Here is a 25378-nt window from a genome sequence, read left to right on the forward strand (position 1 = left end):
CAGAAGTATTACCACCTTCAGTCAAACGGGCTAACTTCTGAGTCCTCAGATCAGAATTCTGAGCTTCCCGGATTCGTCGATACAATGCTGGCTCTGCAAGCGCAGAAAAAACATGAATCCCTTGTTGTTCTTTCTTATGACGGAACGTGAATCCCAAAGAACAAAATTCCTCCACTACCTTCGAAACTGAATTGGTACGAAGGGAACTCACATAAACCTTGCGACTAAGCTCATCAGCAACGGGGTTAGAAGAACCTGGATGGTACTTGATCTCACAATCATAATCTTTCAACAGATCCATCCAATGATGCTGTCGCATGTTCAACTCAGCCTGAGTGAACAGATACTTCAAACTCTTATGGTTGGTGAAGATCTCGAATCTTTCTCCGTACAAATAGTGACGCCATATCTTCAGAGCAAATAAAATGGCTGCAAGCTCTAGATCATGTACGGGATAGTTCTTCTTGGGAGTTTTCAATTGCCTGGAAGCATACGCGATCACGTGGCCATTTTGAGTCAACACGCACCCCAAACCCTAGAGATAAGCATCAGTGTAGACTACAAACCCACTTGATCCAAACGAAAAATCAAGAACTGGCGCTATCGTCAAACAACGTCTCATCTCTCGAAAACTATCTTCACAAGCATCAGAACACACGAAAGAAGCATCTTTCTTCGTCAGCTGTGTCAAAGGCCTAGCTATCTGAGAGAAGTTCTCCACAAAATTCCGGTAGTACCCTGACAAACCGAGGAAACTATGGATCTCAGAAGCTGTAGTCGGATGCGACCAATTCAGAATAGCATCTGTTTTGCTGGGGTCAACAGATATGCCCTCCTAAGAAATGACATGACCAAGGAATAAAACTCGGTCAATCCAAAAGTCACACTTGCTCAACTTCGCATACAACTGTCTCTCCCTCAAGATCTGGAGTACAGTGTAGAGATGGTAGACATGCTCATCCATGCTGCGAGAATAAACCAAGATTTCATTGATAAACACCACCACAAACTTATCCAAAAAGTCACGGAACACCCTGTTCATCAGATCCATAAAGACAGCTGGAGCATTCGTCAGACCAAACGGCATTACTAGAAACTCATAGCGTCCATACCGTGTACGAAATGCTGTCTTAGGAGCATCCTCCTGCCGAACTCGCAACTGATGATACCCAGACCGAAGATCAATCTTTAAATAAAATGAAGTACCCTGCAGCTGATCAAAGAGATCATCTATCCGCGGAAGAGGATACTTATTCTTCACGGTTACTTGATTCAACTGACGGAAATCGATACACAACCGCATTGAACCATCCTTCTTCTTGGAAAACAGCACTGGGGCTCCCCATGATGAAACACTGGGTCAAATATAGCCCTTATCAATAAGATCCTGCAATTGCTTCTGTAGCTCTTTCATCTCTGATGGTGCTAAACGGTAAGGAGCTCTGGAAATCGGTGTAGTCCCTGGCAGTAACTCAATGTCAAACTCGATCTCCCGTACTGGTGGCAAACCTGGAATTTCATCCGGAAACACATCTGAAAAATCACAAACCACTGATATCTCCCGGATATCGGATTCCTCTAAGGATGCGTCAATGGCATAAATAAGGTATCCTTCCCCGCCAGACTCTAAAGCACGCCGGGTTTTCAGAGCAGAAACCACTGGCATCGGGGGTCGCGCTCCCTCACCATAGAAATACCAAGCCTCGCCATCCTTCGGACGGAACTGAACAAATCTCTGATAGCAATCCACTATCGCTCGGTAGGTAGTTAGGAGATTTATCCCAATGATGCAATCGAAATCCTCCATTGCTAGAACCATCAGGTTAGCACTAAGTTGATTCCCCTCGAAGTTCAAGACACAACCCACTACTAGATGCTTGGCTAAAATCTCGCTACCCATAGGAGTAGAAACCACTATCAACATGTCTAAGGGAATAAATGGCAACTTATACTTCTTAGCAAAACGTGCTGATACGAAAGAATGCGATGCACCAGTATCAATCAAAACATACGCAGGAAAACCACACAAACTGCAGGTACTTGCGATCATCCGATCACTGTCAGCCTCTGCATGCTCCTGGTTCAGTGAAAAAATTTGCCCCTGAGCACGTGGCCGTAAAGAAGAATGACCCCTGGAAGGAGTCTGAGTATGATGTCGCTGAGACTGCTACGGCTGTTGATGCTGCTGAGAATACTGCTGCTGATAAGGTGGCTGCTGGTACTGAGGTGGCTGAACAAATTCCTGAGAACCTCCTGAACCACCCGCTGCTCCAATCAGCATCGGACAATCTCTCTTCATGCGACCCTCCTGGCCACACTGAAAACATGCACTGGTCGATCAACCACACTGTCCTGGAGGATGCCTGCATCTGCACTGACTACATCGGTTCGGTCTCTGTCCTCCAAAACAATGCACTCCGCCGGATCCAGATAAAGAAGAAGAAGTACCTTCTGATTCTTAAAAGACTGGCCCTACGGACCCAAAGGAATAGAACTTGTAGGCCTGGAAGAAGAAGAGAAGAGTCCCATGTTCCTCCGAATACTGTCCTCTGCTTGGCGACAACGATCCACCAAGCCCTCATAGGTCATATCACCGCCCACCGCAACCATCCGATGAATCTCAGGGTTCAGACCATGAAGGAAATGGTCGTACTTTGCCATAGAACTATCAGCAATGTGAGAAAAATAAGGTAGCAGATCAAAGAATTTCTAGTTTCTAATCCAGAATTGAAAGAATTTCCAGGTCATTTATGCTATGCACTTTTGGGAGAAAATTAGACTTACCCGGTAATTATTTCATCCCCTCTTACTCCAAATAAAAAAGATAAATTATTAAGAGTTTTTAGAAAATTCAAATTTGCTTTGGGATGGTCAATTTCTGATATTAAGGTAATTAGTCCCAATATTTGCATGCATAAAATTTTAATGGAGTCATATAGTCCTTATGTTGATCATCAAAGGAGGTTAAATCCCGCGATGAAAGAAGTGGTAAAAGCTGAAGTTTTGAAATTGTTTCATGCTGGTATTATTTATGCTATATCTGATAGTTCTTGGGTGTCGCCAGTACAGGTTGTGCCGAAAAAAAGAGGTATGACTGTGGTTAAAAATGAGAAAAATGAGTTGATCTCGACTTTTAGCGACCCTACCCGGATCCACTACCTAATCATCTTTTAAATAAAGCGCATGCATTAAATACTTAAAGCGTAAGGAGCAGATAATTTAAAATACAACAAATCCAATCGGCAGAATACAACCGATGATAACAAAAGTTTATAAATACTCTTATACAACCAAATCAAAGGTTCAGGGTAACAAATCCCTACCCTCTAAGCCTTGCTCTCTTGGATCCTCAACCATGCTGAGAGCTGCCCGGACCATCCAACCTCAAACCTGCCCCGCCACAAGATATACCACAAGTACCAAACACAGGGGCGTGAGCGATAACGCTCAATACGGAAGCAATGATATATGTATAAATATGCGCATACAAATGATTTAAAATCTCAGGTAAAACACTTGCTCAAGGCACCAGGAATATACAGTACCGGCTAGAGGGCGACTCCGCGGGGTACTCATATATTCTATATCAGGGCTGAGCGAACCCCATCCTGAACCGAATCCAAAATAGGATACAAGTCCCATATGAAAACTGTCATACCTGACTCGAGTCCATCATGAGATCATTGTTCCCTATGGAGAATGTCAATGACTCACATCTCACGGAATGCAATCATACGTAAAATCATGCATGTGCTAAGGCGGTAAAAACACGCTAAAACATGATAAAACATATAGCACATACTCATGCAATATACATGCAAATATATCATGATGGCTATCTCGGTCAGTACTTGCGTACCTGAAACAATTGCAGGCAATTCCTAGCACCACCGGTCTAGATCCCACGCCTAATAGTCCAGTCTACTGCTACTACAATGCAGTTACCCATGCATAAATAATTAAGCTCTAAAATTCTTAACTAAATTATTCTATACTCCTAAATATTTTTAGGAAACCAAAGCTATACCTGCGTTCGTCGTTAGCTCTTTGTTGTCGCTTGCCTCAAAACTAGGCCACAGCTCCGCTACGACGCCTGGATCGCTATGTCATTTCCGGATTCCCCATAGGACGCCTAGAACTCCCTAGATCTGAGTTATAAGGCTAAGGAAATCGAGAGAAAAGAGAGGAGAGGAGCACTTGAAAATGAAATCTCGGTCCTCTATTTATAGGCGAAGTTCGGAGCCTCCGATTATGTCTTCGCACCCTCCGATCTGGTTCAGAGCCTCCGTTCCTGACTTCGGAGCCTCCGATCCTGACTTTGGATCCCCCGAAGTCCCATCAGTGACCTCACACATGACGTAATATCTTCGAAGCCTCCGATCTGAGTTCGGATCCTCAGAACCCGTTCGGAGCCTCCTAACCTGGTTCGGAGCCTCCGAACCCTCCGAACTCTTGGAACCTTCCTGGCAATTTTTGAGTGTCCTATATCCATTTTCGGACTCCTTAGACCCTTTTGGAAACCCCTTAATCATGTTTTACTAAATCTAATCATGATCACACGATTAATTACTCATTAATCATTAATTTTGGATACGGATCACTACACGACTCGTACTATCACTAGTTGGAGAGTTTGTATTGATTATAGAAGATTGAATAAGGCTACTAGAAAAGATCATTTTCCTTTTCTTTTTATTGATCAAATGCTTGATATCTTGGCTGGTTACCAACATTACTGCTTTTTATATGGTTATTCTGGTTACAATCAAATTGCAATATAGCGCCAGAGGATCAGGAGAAAACAAATTTTACATGTTTCTATGGTACTTATGCTTTTAGGAGAATGTCATTTGGTTTGTGTAATGCACCGGCTACTTTCAACGGTGCATGATGGCAATTTTTTCGAACATAGTGGAGGAAGTTATGGATATTTTTATGGATGATTTTTCTGTGTTTGGGTCCTCTTTTGATCATTGTTTGCACAATCTGACCCTTGTTTTGCAGCGCTTCCAAGAAAAGAATCTATTTCTTAATTGGAAAAAATGTCACTTCATGGTTCAAGAGGGCATTGTACCTGGGCATAAAGTGTCATCTAATGGGCTTGAGGTAGATCGAGCAAAAGTTGTTGCGATTTAAAAGCTTCCACCGCCAAATAATGTGAAAGAAATTATAAGCTTTATGGGACACGCCGAGTTCTATCGTCACTTTATTAGAGATTTTTCTAAGATTACTAAACCATTGTGTAATTTACTAGAAAAAGATACATCTTTTATATTTGATGATGTGTGTTTGCAGGTGTTTACAAAAATCATGGAAGCATTAATTTATGCGCCTATTATTATTGTGCCAGACTGGAAAGAGCCGTTTGAAGTGATGTGTGATGCCCATGATTATTTTGTGGGAGCAGATTTGGGGCAAATAAGAGATAAGATGTTTCTGGCAATTTATTATGCCAGCTGCACTCTTTATGGAGCACAACATAATTACACTACTACTAAAAAAGTGATGTTGGCTGTGGTGTTCTCATTCGATAAATTTAGTTCATATCTCATTGGCTCAAAAGTAATTGTTTATACTGACCATGCAGCGATTCGCTCTCTCTTTTCCAAGAAGGATGCCAAGCCAAAATTGATTTGGTGGATACTCTTATTACAAGAGTTTGACTTTGAAATTAGAGACAAGAGATGAAGCGAGAATTTAGTGGCGGGTCATCTGTCTCGTTTGGAGTTGGAAGGAAAAACTGAATATGAACTCATCAAGGAACAATTTCTTGATAAGCACCTTTTTGAGGTAAATTCTAAACTACCTTGGTTAGCTGATTTTGCTAATTTTCTTTCTTGTGGTGTTTTGCCTCCAGATCTTAGTCATCACCAAATGAAGAAATTTTTCCATGATGCCAAGTTTTATCTGTGGAATGATCCTTTTGTGTACAAGAATTTTTCGGATCAAATGATAAGGAGATGTGTGGATGATGGCGAAGCGAGAGAAATTTTGGAAAAATGTCATTCTGCACCGTATGGCAGTCACTTTGGAGCCTCATGGACGGCCGCCAAGGTACTTCAATCTAGTTTTTATTGGCCAACTCTGTTTAAAGACAGTTATACCTTGGTAAAATCATGTGATAGATGTCAAAGGATGGGAAATATATCTAGGCGTCATGAATTACCCCTTAAAAATATTTTAGAAGTTGAATTGTTTGATGTTTGGGGTATTGATTTTATGGGACCGTTTCCCTTCTCCTTTGGTCAGTCTTATATTTTATTGACTGTTGATTATGTGTCGAAATGGGTGGAAGCAATCGCCACCCCCACTTGATGCTCGTGTAGTGGTGAAATTTGTGCAGAAAAATATTTTCACGAGGTTTGAAACTCCAAGGGAAATTATCAGTGATGAAGGTACGCATTTCTGCAATAAGATTTTTAATTCATTACTGATATAATATGGTGTTAGGCATAAAGTGGCATATGCATACCATCCACAAACCAATGGGTAAACTGAAATATCCAACCAGGAAATCAAGCAAATTCTGGAAAAGACGGTCAAAACTAACCGGAAGGATTGGGCAATCAAATTGGATGATGCCTAATGGGCTTACCGGACCGCGTTCAAAACTCCAATTGGCGTGTCGTCATATAGATTGGTCTTTGGTAAAGCATGTCATCTTCCAGTGGAGTTAGAGCATCGAGTGTATTGGACTGTGAAAAAAGTTGAATTTTGATCTAAAGGCAGCTGGCGAAGAGCGACTGTTGCAGTTGAATGAGATAGAGGAGTTTCGCAACCATTCCTATGAAAAAGCCAAGATCTACAAAGAAATAAATCAAAAAGTGGCATGACAAATTATTACTGAGGAGAGAATTTGAGCCTGGCCAGCATGTACTATTATTTAATTCTCATATCAGATTATTCCCAGGTAATTTGAATTCGAGATGGTCTGGTCCGTTCACCGTGGTGAAAGTGCATCTCTATGGAGCCATTGAACTGAGTTGTCATTATGGACAAACCTTTCAAGTCAGTGGGCAGCGGTTGAAACATTATTTTGGCAATGAAGTGCGGAACATTGAGAAAGTTGCATTGATCGAGCCTGCGTAAAAATACCAAGAAAGTCGGGCTGACGACGTTAAACCAAGCGCTCTTTTGGAGGCAACCCAAATTTTTATTTCGTTTTAGTTTTATTTTATTTTTAGTTTTATTTTATTTCTTTCAATTATTTTACTTTTTATAATAATTTTGGTCCTAATTGAGAGTTTAATTGCAGGTACTAATCTTCACAAAATCACATTTTGGAGAATCAAATTCGAAGTTACAGCACCCCAGCGCTATAATCCCAGTGCTCCAAAGCTGATCTGGATCTAAATTATACAAATTTTTTCAAAACTAGGGCGCTCCAGCGCTGTTCTGAGGCCAAAAAAATTGCTCATATGCAAAGATCGGGCGCTTCAGCGCGATTTTAATTTGAAAAACAATCGGGCGCTCCAGCGCTACAGCGCTACCGTGCAAATTTTAAAAAATAAAAATGGGATCTCACAACTCATTCTTCATCTTCTCCTTTTATTTCTTCCGCCTCCACCCATCCTCTCACTCTAACATCGAAGGTTTCCCTCTGAAAGTCCCACAACACCATAAATCCCATATATTCATCCATTCATAGCAACGTTTGTTCGAATTCAAGGTCATCCGGGTTCCAGAAATTTCTCCTCTAGGGTTCTTCGAGAAAAAGGGGGTTTCGAACCATCTTTTTCTGTAGCAGCGTTTGTTCGAATTCAAGGCAAGGAGGCGTGTTTGTGTTCTATATTTTTCGGAATCGTTGCTATCAGCCGAGGTACATTGAATTTTTTTTGTCACTTGGTGTTCGAGATTCATTCGGTCAGATTATTGAATTGGGATAGATACGTGCTTCATTGTTGATCAAGTGCTATTTTTATTCTGAATTTGAATACCCGGAATTGTTGTGGGAAAATTGTGAATTGTGAGTGTACATAAAGTTGATAGAAGTTGTATTGTTGGAGTAGTTAATTCGTGGTAAATTATGTTGATTGGTTTGGGATTGCCCGATTTTGTTGGAGGTGGTGCATTGCTGTTTTATTGTTGTTTTGTTGGAGTTGTGATTGAAGTATTTTTATGACGCCGAAAAAGAAACAAAAACAGGGTGCTTCTTCGTCGTCGAATTATGATCGAGAACGTTTTTGGGACGAAGAGGCTGCCAAAAACTATCCTCTGATGGTGAGTAAAAGCATGGTTCGAGAAAGGGGCTTCGATCATAATGCCTTTTTGGCTTTGTTTGATGTTAGGAGGGCAGCTCATGCTCGAGGTTGGATGGAATTTGTGAAACAGCCCTCTGATGTCATGATTTCTTTAGTCCGAGATTTTTATGCTAATCTGAAGGTCAAACATGAACAATTTCATGTACTTATGCGAGGACAGAGGGTGGATTTTGATGGGGCTACCATTAATACACTATATGGTATGCCGTCTATTACAGAGGATGAGTATTCGGAGTTTATCGCAGGTGAAGTGGATTATGATGATAGAATTGAAACACTTTGTGAAGAAGGGGCTCAGTGGAAAATGAAAGATAATAACATGGTGCATTTTCCCTTTGGGAAGATGTAGCAAGACGCGAGGTTTTTGTTTTTTCTGGTAGCCGTTCGTGTGATGTTCACTGGACACACTTCTGAGGTGACAAAGAAATGGGATGTCCTTACTTAAAGTATCGTCACGGGGAAGACAATTAACTTGGGAAATAGCATTCGAGAGTCTATTCTTGCGGCGGTTAAGGGCACCACTACTGGTGGATTGCCGCACCCTTCTTTGATCACAGATCTTTGTGCCCATGTTGGAGTTACTTGAAGTGTGGATGAAGAGCTCTTCAAAGTCCAAGTACCTATCACAGGTACCACTTGGGAAAATCTCCCACCACCACCTCGAGAAGCAGCACCTCAGGACCGTCCCGCCAGCAGCAGTCAGCCACCATAACCCCATATACCACTTTCGGGAGCTAATACGCCTTATATTGAGAGTTTGACACGTTTGGAGCAGCGGCTGGAGAGCCATTGTCGCAGGACTGATATGTTTATGGATTACATGGTGGACTTTACGATGAGCCTAGCCCGGCGTTTTCCCATCTCCAGTGATGATCAGCTGTTTCCTCCACCACCTATTTGGCCACCACGGGGTGATGACATGGACGATGACCACTGACGGTCATTGTCGTTGGTATGTGTATTCTCCTTGTTCTTATCGATATATTTCATATTGAGGAAAATGAACATATCTAAGTTTGGGTGTGTGTGTGATTTTGGATGAATTGGTTGTTGAATTGTTTTGTCTGTTGAAGTTGGTCAGTTGAAAAGATGGTTGTGAAATTTGGATGGTTTTGAATGCTGAAGTTTGTCACTAGTTCCTGCGTTTGTTTTTTATTTTTCCTAGTTTGTATTGTGTTTTTTGCATGTTGCATTTTGTGTCAGTTTTATTGTGTGTTTGTGTGTTTGTTTTTTAGAAAAAAAAAGTTTGAAAAATTAGAAAAGAAAAAGAAAAATGGCCTAGTTGGAAAAAATAAAAAGAACATATAATCTAGTGTTGGCGACATTGTATCTTGAGTTGTCACATTTTATGCACTATAGCCTTGACTGTCTATACTCCTGATAAGTAGAAAAAGTTATGTGGAATTTGTAAGTGGATTGGATAATTTGACTCTTAACTTTGGTGATTTATACTCAATATAGAAGTAGACTTTTACGAGCTTAGAAATGATTTAGGCAATAAAAACAAATTTCTATTGAATGATTAAAAGTTGCCAAAGCAACATATAAAAAAAATTACAACTCCATCCGGGCCGGGAAAAGGGATTGAAATCTGATAAGTGCATTTTGTATGCATTATTTCATGTTATTGTTATGTCTATTTTGTGTGTATTCATATTATTTTTATGTGTTTTTATGTGTTTTAGTGCATGTGTGTGTATTTCACTCTTTGGGTTAATTTTGTAGGAAAATATATTGTTGAAGAGTGAATTGCGGACCAACTTTGTTCAAAAAATCACATTTAATTTTAGAAAGCTCCAAATCCGATCTCCACCTGTCAGATTAAAGTTCACGATGTTTTGAAGCTGCTGTCCACATTTTAGCTCAATCCGACGGCTAGATCTTGAGATATGAATTTTTGAAAATTTTCGCTCGGCGCAGATTTTTTTTACTGCACGCGCGCGAGAATCAAACTCGCGCGCGCGCGAGTCCGACGTACAGGCCTCTGTTTTTATGTGCTGCGCGCGCGCGAGGCCTATGCCGCGCGCGCGCGCGTGTTCGGGGGTCATATGTGTTCCGAAAAATCCTTGTTTTGGGAGGAAATTAACTGATAGGCGTTCCGGACCATATATATACAAGATATAACATATTTTTGAGGGTTCCGAAGCTCCAGAACGCGCAGAACGCAGAGGAGGCGACTACAAGGCTTGGGAGAGAATATTTCTTCTTTCTTTTCTTCTTTTTATTTTTATTTTTGAATTATTGTTTTTAATTATTGAGTAGTTTATTTTCAACCAAGACGGCGTGATTGGGCCGAACAAATTCATGTAGAAAACTTGGATGTTTGTTTGGGATTTTTTAGACTTAATTGAGTTTATTGATTATCATATTTATCTTTGCCTTACAAATTTCTTGGCCAGTTATTTGTTTGCTTGTTAATCGATTCCAATTTGTACAGAGGAGGTTTTGATTTTGATCACTCTGATAATTAACATATTGTAAAACTGACTAGAAATAGAATTCGGTTTCATTATGCGGTTTGGGTGTAAACTGAATTTTCATAAATATTTAATGTTTTCAAATTTGATTAGAATTATGAAAGATTAGTTCATCAATATTTGAATAGGTTTGATTGTTCTAGAAATAGACCTTTGAACAAATTAGGAGAATTCCCGTGAATTAAGATTAAATCTGAGTCCTGAATCGACTACATGTTACGTGATTTGTTCGGTACCTACGTGTGTCTTGGTTGTCTTTTTTTAATTATTTTTATCTTTAGTTATTTTCATTCGTATTTCTTAAGCAGTTTTATTTTATATTATTATTTTATTTAATTCAAAATATTTTCTATTATTTAGTCTAGATTAAGTAAAATAATTAAATCTTGAGAATTGACAACAGTCCCTGTGGGATCGATACTTGGACTTTCTGTCCACTTTACTATTACTTGACCTGGTACGCTTGCCAGTAGATTTATATCACACCGATTTAGCCGGTCAAGTTTTTGGCGCCGTTGCCGGGGACTGTTTAGTTAATATTAGGATAGATTATTTGCTTGAGACTAGATTTTTTTTTTCTTGCATTTGTTTAATTATTTATTTTAATTTTAATTTTATTCTCTTTTGCTTGTGAGGTACTTGGAGATGGACCATCGACAGGTGTTCACAAGATTTGGCCAACAATACTTGGAGCCTTTCTATGCTGCTTGGGGGAGATTCAATGATTTGGCGAACAGATTTCAATGCCATCAGTTTTCGACTTACACCCTCACTAAAATTTTTTATGGTGGTTTGGATGAGATTACAAGAAGTTGGGTAGATTCTGGAGCTCTGGCCACTGGCAGTCAATTGTTTAGAAGAGATGAAGACAGTGCGATGCACTTGTTGAACGATATGGCAGATTTTGACTACCATTGGCATTGTGATCCTTCACTGCAGGGTTGGAGTCACCAATATCCTCCAGATATCGACTCTGAAAATTTTTCGAACCAACCACCGGAGCGTCAAGAAGAGTGTGTAGGGTATTTTGAGGATCATGTGGCTCAGTTGGAAAATATTTTGCGGCAACAGACAGAGACAAATCAATTTTTAGAAAGCCGTATCAAGTCTTGGAGTCTTTTGGATGAACAGATTGCGCTTCTTAGAGAACCAATTTTTGAGATCTGCCAAGAGAGTGAACTAACTGAGCCAGCGCATGAAAAAATAATTTTTGAGGAATTTTCTTGTGAAGAAGAGCCAATAGTGGGCTTGGAGGAGGAAGAAACATACAAGGCTACAGATTTTACCTCGTCAATGGTCAGTCCATGTACACCGTTAGAAGATTATTTCTTGCCATTGACGCCACCTCCAAAATATTCCATCCTCCATGAGCTTCAGCCTGCAATCCGAGTCTCCTTCCGAACTGATCAGTTCCAACTGAGTGTTATTGGACCGACGAGCTTCCCATGCATATATCACGCCAAGCTTGAGGGCGAAGGAAATCAAGACCCATACGTAGAGTCGTATGATTCTTACTATGGGCGGCAGCCGCTCTTTGATGGTTTCTTCTGCATAGTCGGGCTGTAGACTATAAACTTAGCGCTTACTGGGAGGCAACCCATAGTTCTTTCCCTTGATTTTTATTTTATTCTTGGTTTTTTTTTATTTAATTTTTACTTCTTTCCCATTCCAGTTTGCCGAGCCTGCCGATATAAACAGTTTGTTGCTTCTGTCCCAGCTGATAGTGTCAAGAAGGAAGAGGATGAATCGAAAACCAGGGGAGTGTTATTTTTGTTCTCATTGTGTTTTTTGTTCGTCTTTGCATTTGTGTGTTTGTTATGCATTCTGTTCATTGTTCTGAAGCATTGAGGGCAATGCTTTGGATAAGTATGGGGGGTAGACTAGTTTATTTCATTATGTTTTGTGTTTGTGTTGCATAAAATTCGTTTCATGTCTGTTTGCATATAGTGTGTTTTTGTTGTTGTTTGCATTGCATGAGTAGGATGAGTCATGATAGCCAATGATGATGAAGTTATGTTGAAAAAAAAAAAAAAAAATTTTGAAAATTTTTGCTCTTGACTGGACATGAGAAACTGTAGGTTGAACCGTGAATATTTTTAAGCACTAATGTTAGACCAGTGAATTGTAGCGAAAGATTTGATGAAGTTTCTGTCTGTTTGACCATTGCACGGCAATAGGTGATTTGTGGATCTTGATTGTGTTTTATGAATTTTGATGAGGCTCTAATAAGACACTTATGATCTTGGGCGCACCTAGAGAAAAAAAAATTATTCAATTCCATCCGGGCCTTGAAAGGATTAAAATCCTAAAAAAAAAAAGATTAAATTTAAGGCTAAGTATGCGGATTAAATGGGATTGATGCTCCATCCGGGCTATAGACGAGGGGATTAGAAAGAAAAAATAGAATGATTTTTCGTATCCTAGCCAGTTATAGCTAAGTCAGCGGGTAATTATTGGGGGTAAAGCAATACCGGGTGCAAAATCCGGAGGTGTGTAATTTATTATCTCAAGGGAGGTGGGTTTGTCTAGAGGTCGTTGGAAGGAATGTGCACTTGAAGAGTGAAACTTGCACTGATTTGTCATAGGTCGCTAAGCAGATTTGAGACGAATTCGGTCTAAGTTGTATGAAACTGGAATGACATTTCACACACACACGTTCACGTTCAACCGAAGGTGTATTATGAAAAGTTGAGAGCATGTCTGTGTTTTATGTTTTGTGATTAAACTTCTCGGAGGCTGTGCACTCTCATGAATCATCCTTACTTATGTTTTTGTTTGCATGTTGTTTTTTCATGTCTTGCTCGAGGGCGAGCAAAGTTTAAGTATGGGGGTGTTGATAAGTGCATTTTGTATGAATTATTTCATGTTATTGTTATGTCTATTTTGTGTGCATTCATATTATTTTTATGTGTTTTTATGTGTTTTAGTGCATGTGTGTGTATTTCACTCCTTGGGTTAATTTTGTAGGAAAATATATTGTTGAAGAGTGAATTGCGGACCAGCTTTGTTCAAAAAATCACATTTAATTTTAGAAAGCTCCAAATTCGATCTCCACCAGTCAGATTAATTTTCACGATGTTTTGAAGCTGCTGTCCAAATTTCAGCTCAATCCGACGGCTAGATCTTGATATATGAATTTTTTAAAATTGTCGCTCGGCGCAGATTTTTTTTACTGCGCGCGCGCGAGAATCAAGCTCGCGCGCGCGAAAGTCCGACGTACAGGCCTCTGTTTTTATGTGCTGCGCGCGCGTGTTCGGGGGTCATATGTGTTCCAAAAAATCCTTGTTTTGGGAGGAAATTAACTGATAGGCGTTCCGGACCATATATATACAAGATATAACATATTTTTGAGGGTTCCGAAGCTCCAGAACGCGCAGAACGCAGAGGAGGCGGCTACAAGGCTTGGGAGAGAAGATTTCTTCTTTCTTTTCTTCTTTTTATTTTTATTTTTGAATTATTGTTTTTAATTATTGAGTAGTTTATTTTCAACCAAGACGGCGTGATTGGGCCGAACAAATTCATGTAGAAAACTTGGATGTTTGTTTGGGATTTTTTAGACTTAATTGAGTTTATTGATTATCAGATTTATCTTTGCCTTACAAATTTCTTGGCCAGTTATTTGTTTGCTTGTTAATCGATTCCAATTTGTACAGAGGAGGTTTTGATTTTGATCACTCTGATAATTAACATATTGTAAAACTGACTAGAAATAGAATTCGGTTTCATTATGCGGTTTGGGTGTAAACTGAATTTTCATAAATATTTAATGCATTCAAATTTGATTAGAATTATGAAAGATTAGTTCATCAATATTTGAATAGGTTTGATTGTTCTAGAAATAGACCTTTGAACAAATTAGGAGAATTTTCGTGAATTAAGATTAAATCTGAGTCCTGAATCGACTACATGTTACGTGATTTGTTCGGTACCTACGTGTGTCTTGGTTGTCTTTTTTTTAATTATTTTTATCTTTAGTTATTTTCATTCGTATTTCTTAAGCAGTTTTTATTTTATATTCTTATTTTATTTAATTCAAAATATTTTCTATTATTTAGTCTAGATTAAGTAAAATAATTAAATCTTGAGAATTGACAACAGTCCCTGTGGGATCGATACTTGGACTTTCTGTCCACTTTACTATTACTTGACCTGGTACGCTTGCCAGTAGATTTATATCACACCGATTTATCCGGTCAAAATCCTAATCACCAATCCATGGCTAATTTTGCGGATAAAATGGGGTTGATGTTCCATCTGGGCTATAGACTTGGGGATTGAAATCCGAATCCTATCTTTAGTTATATCTATGTCTGAAGGTAATTTATGGGGCTAAATAAAAACCGGGTGCAAAATCCGGTGATTTTATGAAAAGGCTGTATTAACTGAAAAAGTCCTTTTGATCTTTGTAAGTAAAAGTCGAACTTGGTGGAAAATATTTTGAAACTAGAAGACGGGGTTAATTACTCTTTGAGTCTTACTGTTGCATGATTTGATCGAAAGTTAGGTGGGTAGATGAGATTGACTAATATCACACGCACGAGAACTCTTGAGAAAATTAGCTACACATGAATTAATTGTTGGGCATATGAGGCCGGCTGGTTTATTTAAGTTTTATTGCTTTTTTTGTGTTGTTTAATTTCTTGCTTGTCTAATTGTATTGTTTTTTTTTGCTCGGGACTAGCAAAAGTTCAAGTTTGGGGGATTTGATAAGTGCAATTTTTGCACTTATATTTTATATGAATTAGCTTGGCTTTTGTTATGTTTTGAGAAATATTATGCATTTTTCTTGTTGTTAGTGTCGTTTGCAGGAACTCGAGTGATATATATTTTATTTGGATTAAAAGAGTCAAAAAAGTGCAAAAAGAGGTGAAGAAAAGAGATGAAAAATGAAATTAAAATTGAACAGAGCAGCACTCCAGCGCCACTTTCCAAGCGCTCCAGCGCTATACGGAGTCTCCCAGGAAGAAAAAAATTCAAGGAATTAGCGCTCCAGCGCTACATTTCCAGCGCTCCAGCGCTGTTGTGGAAAAGTGTCGGGCGCCCTAGCGCCGAAGGGTAGAGCTCCAACGCTTCACTGTTTGAAATTTTGGAAAATTTTATGTGTATTTTTAAGGGAATTTCTGGACATAATTAGGGAGATACGAGGGTTTAGAGAGGTATTCAGAGAGCAAGGACGGCTGTTAAGAGTCTTGGAGTGCACTAGAGCTCAAGATTTGGTACGAAAACGGAATACGGTGGCATCCGGCGACGGAGAATCTTTAATCTACTTCGTTCTAGTTTCTCTTTGAACTCTAATTTTCTATTTTGATGGATTGTTTGAAAAAACATGTGTTATTTGATTTTTAATTACGTTATGGACTAATTTCTTAGTCTAGAGGTAGACGGATCTTGACTAGAAACTATGATTTGAATATTTTGATTTATATATTTGAATTCTTCACACAGTTTATTTGTGTTTTCCTGATTTTAATGCTTTCAATTTACTGGTCATAGATTGAATGATATTTTATTTGGAATCTATCACTCGATAGAGGAGATTTTGAATACGACATAGGAAAATACATCTTTGGTGATTATATTGTTCGAGAGGCATAGAACTCCATAGAAGTCGTTAGAAGAATTACTGTGTCATTTACCGGATTTAATAGTTGAACTTAGATAGAGATATTAAGTTTTCTATTGAATACGAATTTTTGCTTGACACTCGAGAGAGGTAGTAGAAAATAATAGGGATTCTTGGCTAATAAACTAGAAGAATTAATAATTAAAGAATCATTAGAAATAAATTGTGGTTATTGAATTTTTATCTTAAAAATTCGTGGTTATTTAAATTTTAATTCTTGAAATGTTTAGTTTTATTAAACTCAAACCATCTTCGTAGCTCTACATAGGATTAAGATTTGATTAGTTGCAAATATTTGATATAAAATCATTTTATTCATTCTCTGTGGGATCGACTTAGACTCATTTTCTATATTAAAACATGACATCGTACACTTGCGAACGAAAAACACGCAACAATCATGCGTTATTAAGATTGAAAGATCTCTCCATTGATATGAGCTTTTTTGCATAGAACCTAAAAATAAATTCATGCTGACTTATGCCCAAAATTGATAATATCATATCATTACGAAGATATATGAGTTTGTTTTTTAAATCTAAGATATATGAGTTATGTTGCACAATAATTGATGTTTATTTCACATGAGTTTGGAGAGAGAGATATATGAGTTTGGGAACCACATGTACTGCATAATAAGCTGATCTACTCCCATCCGATCAATTCAGATTTCTGTAAATTAAAATTCATTTTTCCTCACATATGTATATGCATGACATGTATTGCAACAGAGGTGGATCCAGGATGTTATGTTCGAGGGGTGAGAGGGACAAAGTGACAAAGTTTAATTTTTTTTAATGTTGATGTTTTTTTGGAATCCAACTTGACGTAAAGAAAAAATAATAATCACCAATTAAAAATGAGCATGTACTCACTCACACAACGAATTATGGATAAAAAGAAGCATGGTAAATGCAATAACCAGTTTGCTCGAACAAGAACTTCATACATTATCTCAAATGAGCATTCATAGTACAACATGAAATAAACAATCGCAAATAAGAAAGTAATAATATGATTAGTTTGAAAGGCTAGGAACAATAAATTGCAGTGAAGCAATCGATTACTTTGTTGTGCGATTCAACGAGAAAAACCCTGAAGAAGAAAAATGGGCAGAATCGGCACGAATTTAAAACAAAAACCTAAAACAACCCAATTATGATCAATTAAAAAAATTAACTTCGATTAGCCCATTCTTACCTATAAGCTCCAACTTTGTGGTTATAACCAAGAAAGCTGTAGGACCGAGTGCGTGCCATTTTACCTATGCTACTTCTCTACCAGCAGGGACAATTATTGCACCCCAACAATCTCTCTCCCAATAATTTCACTCATTGCAATCATAAAGGAGAATCGAACTCATGACCTTTGATCTGATACTAATTGTAGGATCGAGCTCTTGCCGCTTTACCAAAAGCTATAGCAGGAAGAAATAGTGCAACTCAAATATTTTAGACCTCATAGTAACCCAAGAGATTGTTAGCATATCTCCGAAAATCTCGTGGCCGATTCACATTTATTGCTTTGTCTAGTATTTTAATATATTTATTTTGTCCATATCCTTAGCTAACCTTCGGATAAGTGTGTATATATTCATGCACAAATGATGAATGAAATAAGTCTTTATTCTCAATTATTATATGACATCAGAGACCACTAGGAACACGCCATCTTCTCCCCTCTTATCTTCCCATGGCCTCCACCGACTCCACTGCTGCTCAACCTGCTGTGATCTCTCCAAAAACAGCCTTCACTCATCTCATCTCTTTCAACATAGTTGCTCAAGCCCCTCTCAAACTTACATCCACCAACTACTCCGCTTGGCGCCTCCAGTTTCAATCTCTCCTCATTGGATATGATTTACTTGGGTTTGTCGATGGTTCGAAGCTCTGCCCACCTTCTACCATTACCATCAGCAATGTCCAAACCCCCAACCCCGCCTAATCCTTGTGGGTTTGACAAGATCAGCTCTTGCTCAATGCGATCATCGGTGCTCTCTCGCCCACAAGCATCCCCTTCATCGCAACCTCATGCACGTCTGCTGAGGCATGGGCTATGCTTGCTAAAACTTATGCCGCTCCAAGTCGGGGTCGTATAATGCAACTAAAGAAACATCTTTCTAATCCAGTGAAGGGCACAAAGTCTATCATCGAATTTCTTCAAGGCATCAAAGCCAAATGTTGATGCGCTTGCTCTAATGAATGTCTATGTAGATGCAGAAGACCTTACTGTCAAAATCCTCAATGGACTTGATGAGAGCTACAAAGAACTCTCACATGCCATCCAAGCTCATGATACACCTATCATGTTCGATGAACTTCATGAAAAACTTCTGAATTTTGAAGCCCAACTCTTAATGAGAACGCCTCCTCCATATGGTCCGCTACGCCATTCCATACCTCTCGTTTTCCCAAGGCTGTAGTCCAAGGTCCTCAATGAGCCCTTGCTCCGACTCGTCCTCATGACACTCGTTCTTCAGGATCTTGGACTCCTCGTCCAGCCCCTCCATCCTCTCTTCGGCGCCCAAAACATACCTGGGTCGCTGCCATCTGTGCAGTGTCACTGGCCACTCTGCCAAACAATGTCCTGATTTTCAGTATGTTCCCTGCAATCCAAAACCACTCAACAGTACCTCCCGTTCGGCCTATGGTGGCCCTCAAGCCCATGTTGCCTCCCATCCATCGGCCATACCCACACCAACTGAATCGGCCACGAGATTTTCGGAGATATGCTAGTGGTGAGTGGGTGGTAGCAAGAGTTGAGCTGCTATCTTCACATACTTGGATTTTTAAATTCTCTCTCCGATGCCTCTTTATTCAATCTCAAGTCTCACGATTCCACTGTTTATTTTCTAGTTTATGTTGATGACTTAATTGTTACAGGCAACAACGCGGATCTCATTGATGATATTATTTGCAAGTTAGCATCTTGTTTCTCTATCAAAGACTTGGGTCCCCTCTCATATTTTCTTGGATTTTAAGTTCTCTCCTGGTCTCCTGGACTTGTACTTTCTCAACGGCGGTATGTCCTTGACATTCTAGCTCGTTTCCACGTGCAGAACGCGAAGTCGGTCCAAACCCCACTTGCCACCAGCTCGACGTTATCTTCCCATGATGGAGCTCCACCTTCCGATGCTACTGTCTATCGCCAAGTGGTTGGCAGCCTTCAGTACTTGCTTCTCACCCGTCCTGATATTGCCTTTGCTGTCAACAGGTTATCTCAATTTATGCACTCCCCCTCTGAACACCATTTGGGAGCTGTAAAGCGGCTGCTTCGCTACATTAAGGGCACATTGAACTACGGGCTTCATCTTCGTCCAACTCAATCTCTTTCTCTTCATGGCTTCATTGACTCGGATTGGGCTGGTAATCCCGATGACATATGTTCTACTGCAGCGTATGTCATATTTCTTGGTTTGACTCCTATTTCATGGAGCTCAAAGAAGCAACGTACGGTTGCTTGTTCTTTTACTGATGCTGAGTATCGTGCCATAGCCACAGGCACTGCAGAAATATATTGGATCTGTTCACTTCTGGCTGATCTTGGCATCTCCCTATCTCATGCGCTAGTGCTTTATAGTGACAACATTGGCGCCACCTACCTCTGTGCCAATCCCGTCTTTCACTCCCGCATGAATCACATTGGTTTAGATTACCATTTTGTTCGAGACTTAGTCCAACAATCCAAGCTACGAATTTCACATGTTTCCTCCTCTGACCAACTAGCCGATGCACCCACCAAACCATTATCCAGGACGCGCCTTCGGTTTCTATCTAGCAAGATTGGTGTTTCCTTGGAACCTCCATCTTGAGGGTTCATGTTAGCATATCTCCAGAAATTTCGTGGCCGATTCACATTTATTGCTTTGTCTAGTATTTTAATATATTTATTTTGTCCATATCCTTAGCTAACCTTCAGTGAAGTGTGTATATATTCATGCACAAATGACGAATGAAATAAGTATTTATTCTCAATTATTATATCGATGTGGTTTGACCACTCTACCAGCAAGGACAATTATTACACTCCAAAAAAAAAAACATATGGGCAGATAGAAAACACTATTAGTTACTTAAAATCAGTGTTCTAAAAAGCGAGATTAAGCGCCGATTAAGCGCACTTAAGCGCGGAGCGCGACCAAAAAGCTCCGCTTTGGTAAAAAAACGGAAATAAAGCGGTCAACTACGATTTGACCGAATTAAGCGTCATAAAGCGCGCTTAATTACCATTAAGCGTGTCTTTTTAAAAAAAATAATTAAATAATTAACTAGGTTTAGAAATTACTTTAAACTTTTAGATGATGACTTTTCAACTTCACCACGTCGCAGCCGCACACAAGTTTCTTCTATCCATTCTTCTTTCCAATTTACAGCACACCACCGATGGGCTAAGGCTAGTTAAACTAAAGAGTTGGAAATTGACAAATTTTCGTTCGTAAGTCTCTAATTTTTTCCTCCACATATTCTTGGTTTCTTACTGTTTAATATTTTTTGATAATGAGCAATGGTTTGTGTTTAAGATGAATTTGTTAAAAATTCATCTTTTTAAATATGAATGAATATGTTGCCACGTATAAATTGAACAATGAATTGTGTTTAAAAAAATTAGTTTCTTCAGTAAACTTTTTATTAGCTTGCATTGTTTATTATTAGCTTGTATTATGTAGGGATCAATAAAATGGAAGCAAACGATTCTCCAATGACATCAAATTCTCATTCTATCGATAGTGAATTGAAAAGGGACTCTGGGGATATTGGATGAGAAACCGTCGTGTTAGTAGATCCTAAAAATCATAAAGCTGTCAAGTGCACCTTGTGTGGTAAAGTTACTACAGGCGGAATTTATAGGCACAAAATCCACATTTCGGGTATTCTAGGAAAAGGTGTAAAAGCATGTGCGAGGGCAACTGGAGAGCAAAAAGCAAAGTGTCGTTCAGCACTTGAGGATAATAAGTGTAAGAAACGGGAGAAGTTATTGAATGAATCTAAGTTAAGGAATGATGTGGTTACGTCTTTGAATAGTTGTGAGGAGGAAGATGATGAAATTTCTATCATTGAGAGAGGGAGTAAGAAAAAAACGACTGATATGGGACCTATTTATCAATTTGCAAAGCTAATTAACGTCGATGATGTTTCTATGAGTGCAAGTAAGAAAATTAGACAACAAAATATTACTGATGCAATTGCTAAAAAGAGATTGCTCCAAGTTCATCAATATTTGGCAAGATGGGTGTATGAAGCTGGAATTCCTTTTCATGCAATTGATAATGATGGTTTCAAAATTTTTGTTGAGGCTTTAGGTCAATAAGGTCCTGGGTATATCCCTCCTTCACAATACCAACTAAGAAAACCACTTTTAAAAGGAAAGGTGGAGAAAACAAAAGAAACTTTGAAGAAGCAGGAAGAAGAGTGGGAAAATAATGGTTGCTCTATTATGATTGATGGTTGGAGTGATAGGAAAAGAAGAAGTATCATTAATTTGTGTGTGAATTGTAAGTTGGGAACTTCTTTTATTTCATCAAGATAAGCTTCAAATGAATCTCACACAGCTCAATACTTATTTGAATATGTTACTGCATGTATTGATACGGTTGGAGCTCAAAATGTGGTGCAAATTGTTACCGACAATTCCTCAAACAAGATGGCTGCCGCGAATCTGTTAGCATTAGAAAGACCAACATTTTTTGGACATCATGCTCAGCTCACACGATAAATCTTATGCTTGAAGGAATTTCCAAACTTCAAATGTTCAATGGAGTGATCAAGAAGGCAAAGTCTTTTTGTATTTTTATTTATGCTCATCACAAGACTTTGGCATTGATGAGAAAGTTTGCAAGAAGAGTGATAGTTAGGCCGGGTGTAACTAGGTTTGCTACCTCTTTTTTAACATTGCAAAGTTTGCTTGATAAGAAACAAGAGTTGAGAAATATGATGACTAGCAATGAATGGGATAACAATAAATGGTCTAGGACCAAAAAAGGAAAAGAGGCATTTGATGCTATTGTCCCCAATGATTTTTGGAACTCGATAGATTTGTGCTTGCGAATATTCACTCCATTGGTAAAAATTCTTAAACTTGCCGATGGAGAGGAGACACCTTCTATGGGTTTTTTGTGTATGGAGAGTTATTGAATGCAAAAGATGAAATTCGAAAAACTTTGAAGAAGGAAAATGAGAATAGGCCAATTTTAGATATTATTGATGCAAAAAGCAAGGGTCGTCTTGATAGTCCAATTCATACAACAGCTTATCTTCTGAATCCATATTATTTCTTCAAGAATCAAAGTATCAAAGATGATCCTTTGATAACAAATAATATAATCACTACTGTTGAAAAGTTCTTTCCTGGTGTTCAAATGCAAAATCATGTGATAAATGTTGAGTTGCAAAAATACACACAAAAAGAAGGAGCATTTGGAAATAATCTAGCAATAAGTGGATGCCAAAACAATGACCAAAATTACAATCCAGGTATGAGAATATTATTTTATTTCCTTTCATGTTTATATAATGTTAGCATATATTCATTATATATTTATAGCTCTGTCTTTTATTAAAAAATATTGACAGTAAGTTGGTGGGACTTCTATGGCAATGAGGTGCCAAATTTGAAAGTTATGGCAAAAAAGATCCTTGGTTTAACTACTAGTTCATCGGGTTGTGAAAGAAATTGGAGTGTTTTTGAAGGGGTAAATATTTACTTCATTATATTTATTTTTGTGGAAATATGATAATTTGCAGCTTACTAATTTTTTCTTTTGTTTTCAATGTAGATACACACTAAAAAAAAGGAATAGACTAGATACTACAAGGATGAGAAATCTAGTGTATGTCCAATTCAATGCAAGATTGATGAACAAGAAAAAGAGAAAACATAAATTTGAGACTTTATTAGCAAGTGATGGATGGTTGATATTTGTGATGATGAAGATGAAGTGGAAATGAATACTGTCAATGTTCAAGGAGAATATGATGGAAATGAAGTTGCATCGGATGATACCGAAGATGAAATGAACGAAGAAGAAGAATTTGAATTAGAATCTGACAATGATTTTACCAATATTTAGCAATTTTTGATGTGGTTTTGTTGCAAAAACAACTAAATATTATATTTTCCAGATTTTTTTGCTTTCATAAATATGAGAATTAATGCATTAAACTTAAATTTATCATATTTATTCATTATTTTACCTATTATTGGTCTATCATTTGTTTGATATAATTAAATTTACATAAAAAAATACAAAATGTTTTTTTACGCTTAAGCTTGAAGTAAGCTCGCTTAAGCTAAAAAAGCTTGGAGCTCGACATCCACGTTTCGGAGCGCTTCACGCTTTTTAGAACCTTGCTTAAAATGATTTTTGTTTGCGAAGGTTCAAATTATTTATAAATTAAAAATTATAAAAAAACCTTTTTTTCATTAAGCATTCAACCGTTGGGCCTACGACAAATAATTGATCTTCAGGATGGCAAATAAAATATATATTAAGAAACAAAAATCCTATATATAATAGTATGTTTTTTCATTTTACTTATGTTGTATGAGCGGTTGTCATCGAGTCATAAGACATACACACAGAGGTAGGGGTGGGCGTCTGGTCTGGTATCATAGGGTTCGAGTTTGTCGGATCGGGTATCCGATTAGTCGGGTAGTCATTTTCACTATTCGAACCCGGCGCGAAATTGTATATCGGGTACCCAAAAAAATCGGGTAATTTCGGGTATTTTAATACGGGTACCCGATTTTCATTTGTTTGATTTTGATAATACGATAGTTACAAATTAAACAGAATTTTGAGAATCTTCAAGCTTAAAAAAAAACCATACAAACTCACTGTAAAATGTACAAATTTAATTTTACAAACCCACCAAAAAAATTCAATAAAAAAATCGAAAAATTAAAACCTTTAGTGGGTAGACGATCTTGCCCCAATTGGTCGGTACTGCAGACTTGAAGTGTTCTTTCACATTTTCATTTACAAGCTTCCTCCCCACTTGCAGCACCGGTTCGCGAAGACGAGAAAATGTCGCAGAGCCTGTTGGTGAATTTGAATGGAATATTCACTGATTTGTGAGGACTCGAAGAAGGTGATGACAGATTTAGAAGTTAATTTATTACTTTGTTTTGTTTTATTATTAATCAAATAAAATATGGAAAAAAAATCAAAACTAAAAACTAAAATCTTACACTATAAATGTCGGGTACCCGAACCCGATCGGGTAGCAAAAATACTACCCGACACCAATCTGAAAAAAAAAAATTATCGGGTTCGGGTACCTACCCGAACCCGACAGTTTCGAAAATTACCCGACCCGATCGGGTCGGTTCGGGTACCCAAAACCCGAACCCGAACACCCACCCCTACACAGAGGGACATGAGTGCGTGAAAAGAGTCGTTAGAATAAATTCTTTTAAATTCTCTTCGTATTATTGATTTTAATATAATGAATATCTGAAGCCAGAGGCGGAGCTAGCCTTAAAATCTCACACTGGGCCCAAAAAATAATTATAATATATATATATATATATGTTATATATATATAGATGATTTTTACCCTAATTTTAAAATTTTTATCTAGTATAATTACATGCTTGATGCTTAGATGTTGGATCCAAAAAAAAAATTATTTTTCTCTTTTAATATTTTTTATACCTAAATTTTAGGCACAAATTTTTACAAATTTATGTACGTTGTTTTCACCTGACAAGTTACAAATGTTGTACACTTTGATTAAAAATAATTTCAATTCATATTATTTACCGTTTCATCTTTCATATTGTCCATAAAATCCAAAATTTAGGTTTTTTTTTTCAATTGTCTGTCAATCATTCAATTGTTTTAAAAAAAAATTTCCTTTTTTCATCGGGAATGAATTCATGCATACTATATTTTTCGAATGTAGAGTTTATATTTTTTTATCAAAAAAAATTTATTACGGATTCTAGCTATATGCGCTGTTCTTCGTTATGTTTTGGAGTTGCATCGAGTAACAAGTGCTACTGGTTATATGTAGATT

General features: G+C 38.1%; 1 pseudogene; it reads left to right on the forward strand.

Moving 5' to 3' along the window:
- Positions 1-20688: 20688 nt before the first annotated feature.
- On the forward strand, positions 20689-23471 carry LOC140884266 (uncharacterized; annotated as a pseudogene).
- Positions 23472-25378: the final 1907 nt, after the last annotated feature.

The sequence above is a fragment of the Henckelia pumila genome, chromosome 2 (assembly GCF_033568475.1).
Source record: "Henckelia pumila isolate YLH828 chromosome 2, ASM3356847v2, whole genome shotgun sequence".
Taxonomy (NCBI): Eukaryota; Viridiplantae; Streptophyta; class Magnoliopsida; order Lamiales; family Gesneriaceae; genus Henckelia; species Henckelia pumila.